The sequence below is a fragment of the Schistocerca piceifrons genome, chromosome 4, assembly GCF_021461385.2.
Source record: "Schistocerca piceifrons isolate TAMUIC-IGC-003096 chromosome 4, iqSchPice1.1, whole genome shotgun sequence".
Lineage (NCBI taxonomy): Eukaryota > Metazoa > Arthropoda > Insecta > Orthoptera > Acrididae > Schistocerca > Schistocerca piceifrons.
This window is the reverse complement of record NC_060141.1, coordinates 350534247-350546795: the sequence shown is the minus strand read 5'-3', so window position 1 is coordinate 350546795 and position 12549 is coordinate 350534247.

Genomic DNA, 12549 nt, shown 5'->3' with positions numbered 1-12549 from the left:
CGAATGTGAATTTATGGAGGTGAATGAGCAGGAAGTCTGCAAGGTAACACAAATGGTAAAGAAAGAAAATTCATCTGTATGGTGTGACATACCCAGTGCAATTACTAAGATGTGCCTAAAAGTAATCTCAAAACCTATTACCTACATGAATAATTGCAACATTGGGTAAATGTATCCAACTGTTCTAAAAATGAGTCTTGTGAAACCAGTGTATGAAAAGGGAAGTAAGAAAGATGTCTTTAACTATAGGCCAATATTATTAATTCCCATCTTTAGGAAGATATTCAAAAGAATTATCCTGTGTGACTTTCTCACACAACACAATCTGCTTATAAACTCCCAGGCTAAGTACGACCACAGCAGTTACACAGTTCATTATATTTTGTACCATAGAACAGTTCAGCAACACCTGCAACCATGTACCAGTTTTGCTTTAGCACAAGCGAAGAATGTGCATGTAGACTGCCATGCCTACAATAGTGAGTTGGGGCCTTTTCCCCCCCCCCCCCCCCCCCCCTGTACCATTCCTCACCCTTTATATGGTCTTAAGTTCTCATTTGTTCACACTTGTGGCTGACTGGCCACATCATAGTGTCCACATTACACTGCATTTCCAGATGTTAAGAGGGTAACTCCTTTGAAATCATGCAGTTGGTGTTGTTTCGTCAAATATATGAAGACTGGTCTGTTATGCTGTCAATAGTGTGGTTCACCAACCTTGTTGCATATAAGACAGTACATGGCTGAGAATAGGAGCTTGCCTTATCACAGTGGCGCATCCCAACGCATGAGAAGGAACTTCTCTGAGGGTTGGACAATGTGATGGTTTATTTGCAACAACAAAGTTTCCTGTTTATGAAAGTTTGGATCATGTTCCATAGCCAAAATATATAGTGCATCTGCTTTTGAACATTATTGCAATGAGTTTGCAAATTTTTTTACATGAAAATTCTTAAAGTTTTTTTAAAAATAAAACCAACATTATTGACATTCTACATCTTTATTCTTCATGTCTGCACATTTGCAGTCCTGTACCACGAGATGGCTCCAAATTGTAGCATGTAACATAGACGTGTGTAATGTAACTGTGTCGTTGCATGAGAAACAGCGAAACTTTGAAGGTTCGTCCTTGCATGGAACGCCCTCTCCTTCAGCATGACAATGTCAGAACACACATGACTGCAGCAACAATCTGACACCTTGGGTTTACTGTCATCGATCATCCTCCATGCAGCCCCAATTTGGCCCCTCTCTGATTTCCAACTGTTTCCAAGATTTAAAGAACATCTACAAGAACTTCATTTTGATAGCGATGAAGCGGTGCAAGCAGAAATAAGATTGCGGCTCTGTCAACAAAGTCAAATATTCTACAGCACCAGTATCAAAAAACTCCTCTCCTGTTGGGAGAAATGTTTCGTCTTCAGGGTGAGAATATGCAGACATAAAAAATAAAAGTGTAGAATGTTAATAACATTTGTTTTGCTTGAAAAGATTTAAGAGTTTTCACATAAAAAATTCAGAAGCTTTACTTTTCAGTATGCTCTTGTAAACTGAATATTGAAAATTTGACAAGTAACTGCCCAGCGCAATGAACCTTTGTGCAGTATGATTAGGCATTTTGGAGTTTGGCCCAAAAAGGTTTTTGGTGAATAACTAGATAAAATTTGTTGCATTATGAAAAGATTTTAAATTTAGGTACATCACAAATAGTGAGACTGATATAATGCCTCTGCATTGTTTGAGACAAACTGAGACACATGTTACTGCTTTCTGCAGTTGCTTTTAGGAGTGTGATACTAACGCTGTCTGTTGCTGCTTTTATTTGAGTAACCATTGAATGACTTAACAGCCTTAATGAAAGTTCACTTGATGCAGTTTCAATGGTACATCACAGCACTTTGCAAGCATACTTTGTAGTTCAAAATACCAGTACATATGTCTGATCACAAGCTGATCTTTTGGATTCTGTAGACATCACGGAACATCTATTTCCATATAAGACTCTGTACAAATACATGGAGTAAATGTGGCTTCATAAAACAGGAAACAGGTAAATTCACCATAGACTCAGGCAGGCAAGTCACGAGAAGAAACCCTATCACAGTACACATCCAGACATGAGTTTAATGTGGCAGATATAGGAAAGTCCAAAAATCAAAATAAACACCGTCCTGAGGATTGCAGGATGTGTTTTGAAGAGGATACAGATGTCACTTTAATTTTTGGATATACATGAACACCAAAATGGCTTACAACAGCCCAGGCAACCAGCTCACATAGTATGAGGCCATAAACCTCATGCCACGTGGCTTGCGATGCCTCTGAAAGTTGTCATAGCAATTACAGAGATTGACAATGTATTTTCCATGTTTATGCATGATGTGACTAAAATGATTTGTATGATTTGTGTAACTGCTATACATTCTATAGAAAATTTCCTTCACAACATATTTGATCATCTTATTAACGTCTGAGCTTTCCACTGTGTTTAGCTGATGTTTTTTGGTCACTAAAATAAAAGCAATGGAGGGGTAACTAACTATGGAAGATGTTTTTAACTTTTTAAAAACATATGTGTGTGCTCTGTTTCATGTATCAGATTTTCTTATAGCTTCTTAGGCATGTTCATTCAAGAATACAGACTCCACACTCTACTGTAAATAATATTGCAAATCACACAAGTGGTTTCTAAAATAACAGAAACTTGTGGAAGATATTGTGTTTGAGAGCTTTTTCCAGCTGTGCAGCTGCACATCACTGGAATGGAAGCATACAAATTGTTTGCAGAAAAAATGTGAAATATTTGTCATGTAGTTTTGTGCCTTTTTTTGGTGTGCCATTTTTGTTAATAAATATTTGTTACTTGTCTAAATTTTCTTTAATGTTTCTTGACTGACTGAAATTGCATTGTTTACCAACATCTGTAGGGTACACCAACAGTCTGCTACTCAACATTTCCTCAACAAATGCTATCAACTTAAAACGTTTCTTTATTGACCGAAACTAAAGCTTTACCAACTTTCCTTCAATACACCAACTATCTGTGCTGAACATTTCCTCAACCAAAGCTCTCATTCATATGAAAACTTTTGCCTCCTCATTTAATCAGTTTGATACTTGTCAATAACTGATTCACCTTTGAAGGACCGGCACACAAATAGCACAGTTACGTAGTCAATTGGGCAGTATGGTTCTGTCCACTGTCTTGTCTTTTCATAGATTATTTGAAAATAGCTTTCCTGGAACCAGTTTCTGATTTTGATTCCTTGTCATGACCTACCAAAAAGGTGAACTACTTTTATTTCCTACAAATTTTTAATTAATTGTGTCATAAAATCATGTAATTTTTTATTACCACCATCAAAGTCATCACTGTAACTTGCTGTCATTATTAGCTGTATCTTGTAAGGAATCTTCTTCACCAGAAATTTCTGATAGTTCCGAATTGTGCATGTCAAAATCTCATTCATTCATTGTCTCCAGTAACTCGTCAAACAGTCAGAACTGTTATTTTTTGACATTTACCGTTTCATGAAGACTCATATTTGGGGCGACCAATTTTAAAATTTCCTGCCTGACGATACTGTTTTAAGTTTCTGTGGTTTCCCTAAATTGGTTATGATATTGCCAGTATGTTTCCTTGACAAAAGGTGTGGCAAATTTCCTTCACCATCCTTGACACATTCAGACTTGTCCTGGAACTCTCATGACCTTACCATCGACTTCACGCTAAAACCTAATATTCCTCCCTTATGGTGTTTGGATGGACAGATAACTGAGATGGGATCAGCACTTGAACATGCTGATCATAAAACACAGTTCAGCCTGACTAGCAATTAGAAGTACATCTTTCTGTCTTGAACTGCATACAAAAATGATAACACATTTTGCACACTGTCAGCTGCTGATATTTTACAGAACAATTTTGTAACACATTGAAGCTGAATCAATAAGAATTTATTGTGTAAAAATGAGCAATAAAAATCTAACCTATACTCTACAAGGCACCTGGAGTGGGACAACATTCCCTGAGAATTATTGAGGTCTCTGGAAGACTCAGCCATGAAAAAACTATTTTACCAGATGTGCAAGATATATGAGACAGGAAAAATAGCCTAAGACTTCAAGGAAAAAGTAAGAATTTCAGTTCCAAAAAAGGCTGGTATTGACAGGTGACCATATCATTTACCTGTCATTAAAAAATCATGGTTGCACGTATTAACACGAATTATTAAAAAGAAAAAAAAAAGAAAAAAAAAAGAAAGAAATGGAAAGACTTGTAGAAGCCAGCTTCAAGTAAGATTAGTCTGGATTCTGGAAAAATATTGGAACACTCAAGACAGTACTGACCCTTATCTTAGTATGTAGATTGAAGAAAGGCAAACCCACATTTATAGGATTTGTAGATGTTGAGAAAGCATTTGACAATGTTGACTGGATACTCTCAATGAAATTCTAAAGATAGCAGGGTTAAAAGAGGCTACCAGTGCAATAGTAGCCTTAACCACATTTTTGGAAAAAATCCTACAATCGCTGGACATGTATTCGGACGCCATGGACAATGTGGCAGTGTCAGATGTTTGTGCACTGTGCAGTGCCATATGAAACGGGACGCAATAGTGGCCTATGCCACACAGGCCACTACTGCGCCATGTATGCATAGTGAGTAGGCCGGTCATACAGCACGTGACAGCCAGCGGAGGACACAGCTGCAGTATAAACTCACAGTATTGTGGTCGACATACTGCTGAATGGTCATTAGTGTGTGTGCACTACAGAACGAGATGTGCAGTAGCCCTGATGATGATGTGGAAGCCGCACTGCGAGGGAAGGATGGTGTTACGTTCCCTTGTTGGACTCGTATAATTTGATATGGATACTGGTGCAGATAAGGAACATTTTCAGTTCAGACCTATTTGGATCGGAAATTACTACCGATGCCTCAGATGTGGAATGTGCACCTGGCCAATTCAGCCAGCGTGCAAGTGGTACAGTGGATGAGTTACATGTCATGTTGGCAGAGCCCTATCTACCCAATACATCGAAGGACACCACACCCACTACGTCAACCATGGATGTATCGGAGTGGGATCGTAGTACTGGTACCGTAATTGCACTGCAACAAGGAAGAAAACGGGTCCGGAATGCACACCTGTGGGAACAGAACATTTGGAAAGAAAAGCGATCGAAAGGAGAAGAATACATTAACGTGAAGGGAAATATAGTGCCAAAGAAATGTCCCATCCTCAGAGCATATGCACGTCAGAAGGAATGTGGTCGATATTTTTCACCTGAACACTGTCAACATCTCTCTGACTCATTCCATGCATTAGGTAGTTTTGAATTGCAGTTGGCATACATTTTTGCTATGGTGAAGGTAGTCCCTACAGCATGCTTATATTCCTCTGGGACTACATAGTCATGAGTAACAACACGCCTATACCATTTCTAGAATGAAGAGTAAATGGACATGAAGGTGTGTAAAATGTTCCTTAAGAACATTTTGCAAATAACAGATGGTAGGATTATAAGGGGTCTTTCGCACAAAGTGCAGCACCAGACCGTACCCGTCAATAAGCGAGGCGCATGTCCTGCTAAAAACAAAACACCAATAGCAAAGATGGTTGCGGTAGAGAACTTCATAAAATGGTTTCCAGAATATCGGAGCCATTATGCATAAATGAATGAAACAGTGGTCGGAAGTATTTGTCACTAGACCTGAGCATGGGGAAGTTATACCATTTACATAAAGACAAGCATGATGATCTGGTCTCATACTACATGTTTGGTCAGATATTTAATACAAGATTTAATCTGTCCTTTCATCCCCTAACCCCCCTGTAACTGATTCCTGCCATAATGTGCCTCTATAAAATCAAACATGCTGCAGCTGACACTGTGGAAGAGAAGGGTTAATGGGAACATGAAAGAGAGTTGCATCAATGAATGGTCGAGACCGTGCGGACGGGAATGTATCACGATGCAGCAGAAGGGAGGCATCAGGACAACGATATGAACGAGATTGCCTCTGATCTGATGAGGACTTTACCGACACTGGTACTTGCGACAGGTATCTGTTACTACAAGTGGCAATTGTGGACATACTGCCTCTTGGAATACACGATCTACATACCAAGAAACCTACCATGCATGTATGGAGTGAGGACAAAGCATCCTGAGGATTGCAAGAAATTGGATTGTCTCTCAAGCATTACATTAAACATAATGTCCAAACAAAGCAACTGATTATGTACTTGGATCAATGTGGTGGGCAAAATCAGAATATAAAAATGGCCTTACTGTGTCAATTCATGGCTCTGCATGCAGAATTCACACCAGAAGTAATCCACCATAAATTCCTAGCCAGTGGGCATTCATACCTACCATGTGACTAGGACTTCAGTATCATCGCGAAGAACAGGAAATTTCACCTGAACATATACACACCCTCTGACTGGATGAATGTCATTACCACTGCAACCATAAAGTGTCGACACAAAATACCAGGGTGCAATGGTTCCATATCTAGTGGCTTCAGTATAAAGCATCCTCTCCCCATATCATGCTTTCTAAGTAGTCCAATGAGCCAGATGTCCCGCTTACTGGCATCAGTTTTGGTAAACCAGGGTTGAAAGTAATTGAGACTCTGGACGTACTATATCCCAATGGACATGCTATCAGTGCATTGAAAAAGACCGTTTTAATGATCTTGCTGCAATTCATACCCCCAATGCACTGTGGTTATTACCGTAACTTGAAGACATCTGCACAGCCGTGTGGCGACAAATGGTTCAAATGGCTCTGAGCACTATGCGGCTTAACTTCAGGTCATCAGTTGCCTAGAACTTAGAACTAATTTAACCTAACTAACCTAAGGACAGCACACACAAACATGCCCGAGGCAGGATTCGAACCTGCGGCCGTAGCGGTCGCTCAGTTCCAGACTGTAGCGCCTAGAACCGCACGGCCACCCCGGCCAGCGAGTGGCGACACCATCCCTGTAAATGATAATACGATGGTGAACATTAACACCTCATGGGTATCTTGTTCAATGTTTGACTACAGTGTGTAAAGCAATAATGGCCTATCCCACATGTTTCGTGTATTACAGCCAAGTGCGCTGAAACAGTAGTGGCCCTGCCCACACAAAAAATGGTCTAAAAACGCTATTATGGTTAACTCCACGTATAGCCGATTACCGGACACCACGTATAGCCGATTACCAGACACCATACCACATTATGTATACCACAATCATTGCTATACGCCGTAGAATTTTGGAACACGTATTGTGTTCGAGTATAATGACTTTTCTGGAGACTAGAAATCTACTCTGTAGGAATCAGCATGGGTTTCGAAAAAGACGGTCATGTGAAACCCAGCTCGCGCTATTCGTCCACGTGACTCAGAGGGCCATAGATACGGGTTCACAGGTAGATGCCGTGTTTCTTGACTTCCGCAAGGCGTTCGATACAGTTCCCCACAGTCGTTTAATGAACAAAGTAAGAGCATATGGACTATCAGACCAATTGTGTGATTGGATTGAGGAGTTCCTAGATAACAGGACGCAGCATGTCATTCTCAATGGAGAGAAGTCTTCCGAAGTAAGAGTGATTTCAGGTGTGCCGCAGGGGAGTGTCATAGGACCGTTGCTATTCACAATATACATAAATGACCTTGTGGATGACATCAGAAGTTCACTGAAGCTTTTTGCGGATGATGCTGTGGTGTATCGAGAGGTTGTAACAATGGAAAATTGTACTGAAATGCAGGAGGATCTGCAGCGAATTGACGCACGGTGCAGGGAATGGCAATTGAATCTCAATGTAGACAAGTGTAATGTGCTGCGAATACACAGAAAGATAGATCCTTTATCATTTAGCTACAAAATAGCCGGTCAGCAACTGGAAGCAGTTAATACCATAAATTATCTGGGAGTACGCATTAGGAGTGATTTAAAATGGAATGATCATATAATGTTGATCGTCGGTAAAGCAGATGCCAGACTGAGATTCATTGGAAGAATCCTAAGGAAATGCAATCCGAAAACAAAGGAAGTAGGTTACAGTACGCTTGTTCGCCCACTGCTTGAATACTGCTCAGCAGTGTGGGATCCGTACCAGATAGGGTTGATAGAAGATATAGAGAAGATCCAACGGAGAGCAGCGCGCTTCGTTACAGGATCATTTAGTAATTGTGAAAGCGTTACGGAGATGATAGATAAACTCCAGTGGAAGACTCTGCAGGAGAGACGCTCAGTAGCTCGGTACAGGCTTTTGTCAAAGTTTCGAGAACATACCTTCACCGAAGAGTCAAGCAGTATATTGCTCCCTCCTACGTATATCTCGCGAAGAGACCTTGAGGATAAAATCAGAGAGATTAGAGCCCACACAGAGGCATACCGACAATCCTTCTTTCCACGAACAATACGAGAATGGAATAGAAGGGAGAACCGATAGAGGTACTCAAGGTACCCTCCGCCACACACCGTCAGGTGGCTTGCGGAGTATGGATGTAGATGTAGATGAATCACTACACTTCAATTCTGCAAACATCAATATCTTCCAGTGGCCATTCCCACAAACCAATGTGCTGTGGGTTAGGCCACTATAGTGCTGATAGCCTCAAATATGAGGAGCAAGATGATATCTGCTACTTGTACAGACACCAAACTGCAGTGATAAGAGTCAAATAACATGAAAGGAAACCAGTAGATGAGGAGAGGGAGTGACAGTGTCATAGCTTATTCCCCATGTTGTTCAATATGTACACTGAGAAACTGGCAAAGGAAAGAAAGAAGAAATTTGGAAAATGAATTGAAGTTCAGAAATTTACTGATAACACTGCAATTCTGAAAATGACAACAAAGGGCTTGGAAGGACAGATGAATAAAATTGGTAGTGTCTTGGAAAGAGACATAACATGAACAACAACAAAAATAAAACAAAGATAATGAAATGTAGTCTAATTAAATGAGGAGATGCTGAGGGAATTAAATTGAAAAATGACACTAAAATTAATTGTTGAGTTTTGTTATTAGAACAGCAAAATAACTGACTATTGCCAAAGTAGAGTAGCGCTGATTGGTGATAACAAGAAAAGCAATTCTAAAAGAGAAAACTTCATTAACATCAAACATAAATTTAAATGTTAGGAAGTCTAGTATGAAGTTATTTGTCTGGAGTGTAGCCTGGTACTGAAGGGAAACATGGATGATAAATAGTTTAGACAAGAAGAGAACAGAAGCATTTGAAAATTGGTGCTAGTGAATAATGCTGAAGATTAGATGGATAGCTTGCATAACTAATGTGGAGGTTCTGAACTGACTTAACACATCCTTAGGCACCAGGGAATCAACTTGGTAAAGGAGTGTAATGCGGGGGGTGGGGGAGAGGGACGTAAAAATTGTAGAGGGACACCTAAGCTTGACTACAGTAAGCAGTAAATGGATGTAGTTTTCTGGGGCTATGCAGGGATGAAGAGGCTTCCACGTGATAGACTATCATTGAAGGCTGCATCAAACCAGTCTTCAATGCATTATGAGTACAAAGTTCTGGGTGTAGGGCCAGCAGGAGTTAATGCTGCAAAAACAGTAGCATGAGCTACACCAGCAGATGACACTAAACATTAGTGACAGACAGAGCAGCAGCATAGTGATCCGTTGAGATGCTTGCAACTTACCTTCGTCACTTCATGCTTTCAGAGGTAAATAATATTAATGAGCTGAGTCAGCAACAAACTAAGTTGCTTTCTTTGAATGCTGCTCCATAAGAAGTGGCCCAAAAACTGCTCTGGTAAGTAGGACCTAGCAGTATAGAACTTTTTAAACATTTTTGATAGCAAAAAGGCATTTTACTGGTTGGCTACAGTCCAGTCAAAACCTTGAATGGCGGGTATTTCTTTCTTTCTCTCTTCATCTTTTTTCCTCAACGTTTCCAATGTGAATTTTCTTAAATGGGAAATCATCAACCGATTTGCTTCTGATTATAAAGTACATGCCAGGGCATTAGGTGCTTCCAATCCTAGTGTAAAAGAAGTTGCAAAATTGCCTAATCTATGGAAATAATTATTTTTCTGCATAAAACATTTGACTGAGTGTATTTCATGAGCTGACAATTTTGCAGTTATTCGTCATCTGGTGAAAATATATCATCATCATTATTACCAGACGCACTTTCACAAGGCAATGATTTGTACAGAAGCCAGTAAAGTAGTTATATTAGTAACTCCTACAACATCATGAGATACTCTAATGTGGGAGCAGACAGAAAATTGTCACTCCGGCACCACCAGAATGGTGAGATCGTCATTCCTTAAATAAAAAAAAAAAAACAGTGGATATGTTGCAGATCTCTGTGTTACTCATAAACATGTAAATATACCAATGTAATGACCCTCTGTTGTTACAGCAACAGCAGTGGTAAGTGCTCACCTGCAGTAAACAGATGATCCCAATGCGAGCCAAATCACACCACAAGTAGCTTTTAATCTATTTTTCATTAATTCCTCTATGACTAGTAACAAATTTGACTTTGGTGATATTACATTACATGGGTTCAAAAATGAAAAGCTAAGCGATCTAGTACCAATGGGCATTCCATACATGGATTTACAAAAACTGTAGAATGATTACCAAGAGTTACTTGAATTATGTTATTATGAGCAAGTAGTCTTCATGTGCAACTGACACTTGAAACATTGGCATAACAGCTTTTTTATAGGGCACAGCCAGTACATTGAAAGATACAGTAAAAGCAGATCTTGATTGATTACAATAATTACTCTTATATTAATGTGTTAGTGGGCTACATGCTATAGTGATAAAGAAACCAAGCACAGCTATAGGAATATGTGGCAATTTTAAGGCAACTACCAACACCCAGCTGGACTGAGACCAATGCCCCTTCCACAGCAGGACAGGTATTCATGAAATTAGTGATAGAACAATAATTCACAGAGACTGGCTTTACAGATGCAGACCTAGTGGGGAATGTGTAATGGTGGTGATGGCGGCAGAAGTGGTGTGAGCAGAATGAAGGCAATATTTCAGAAACAGGTTATTGATTGACAATGAAATGAAACAAACAGTTTGCCATGCATGTTAATGAAACCAGTTCTCCACCACACAATAGTTTTCACTGTGACCCACACCAGAACACCCTTCGAAATGGGTACACACTGATTTTTCATGGCTGTTCAGAGACAAAGTGACTGTTAGTAGTTGATGCTGTTCCTAATTTCCGATGTTGTTGTACTGTTCCTAATTTCCGATGTTGTTGCTGTGGTCTTCAGTGCAAAGATTCATTTGATGTGGCTCTCCACAATACTCTATCCTGTGCAAGTATCTTCATAACCATTACTTATTTATTTGTATTTTATACATCTAGTTCTGTAGGACCAAACTGAGGAGCAAATCTCCACGGTCATGGAATGTGTCAATACATGAAATTACAACATAAAAGTAATAACAGATTAACTGCAATGTTTATAAATCCAAAAAATGACAACACACAAGTTTATGTAAACACAATCAACAGTATAATGCAGCAATCAGTTTAATTTTTCAAGGAACTCCTTAACAGAATAGAAGCAGTGACCCATGAGAAAACTCTTCAGTTTAGATTTGAAAGCATGTGAATTGCTGCTAATATTTTTGATTTCTTGTGGTAGCTTATTGAAAATGGTTGCAGCAGCATACTGCAAACCTTTCTGCAAGGAAGTGTGATTCAAATGCACACTGGATTTCTGCCTAATATTAACTGAGTGAAAACTGCTAATTCTTGGGAATAAGCTGATATTGTTAACAAGAATAACGGTAGAGAGAGAGAGAGAGAGAGAGGACGATGTCTGAATACCCGGACTAATGAACAGGGGTCGACAAGAGGTTTGCAAACTTACACCATTTATTGCCTGAACTGCCCATTTCTGAGCAAAACATATCCTTTGAGAAAGGGAAGAGTTACCCCAAAATATAATACCATATGTCATAAGTGAATGACTACTTTTCATGTCGAAATATCACTTACTTCAGATGAATGGCAACATTAAGCTTCTGAATAACATCCTGAATGTGGGCTTTACATGACAGTTCGCTGTCTATCTGAACAACTAGACATTTAAACTGTTTAGTTTCGCTAATCATACACCCATTCTATGAAGTTAAAACATGGTGTTTTGTTGATTTGTGTGTTAGAAACTGAGTCTTACTGTGATTTAACATTAGTTTATTTTCTACAAGCCATGAACTTATGTCATGAACTGCACTATTTAAAACAGTGCCAACATTGCACACAACAGCCTTTACTACCAAGCTAATGTCATCAGCAGACAGAAATATTTTAGTCACCTGTAATACTAGAGGGCATATCATTCATATAAATATGAAACAGGAATGGCCCCAGCAATGATTCTTGGGGTACCCCTTCCCCCCCTCTGCCACCATACCCCATTTAACCATGCCCCACTCAGGCCCCATGTCGTAGCGATTCTAATGACCTTTTGCTGTTTGTTGTTAAAGTAAGAGGTGAACTAATTGAGAGTTACTCCCTG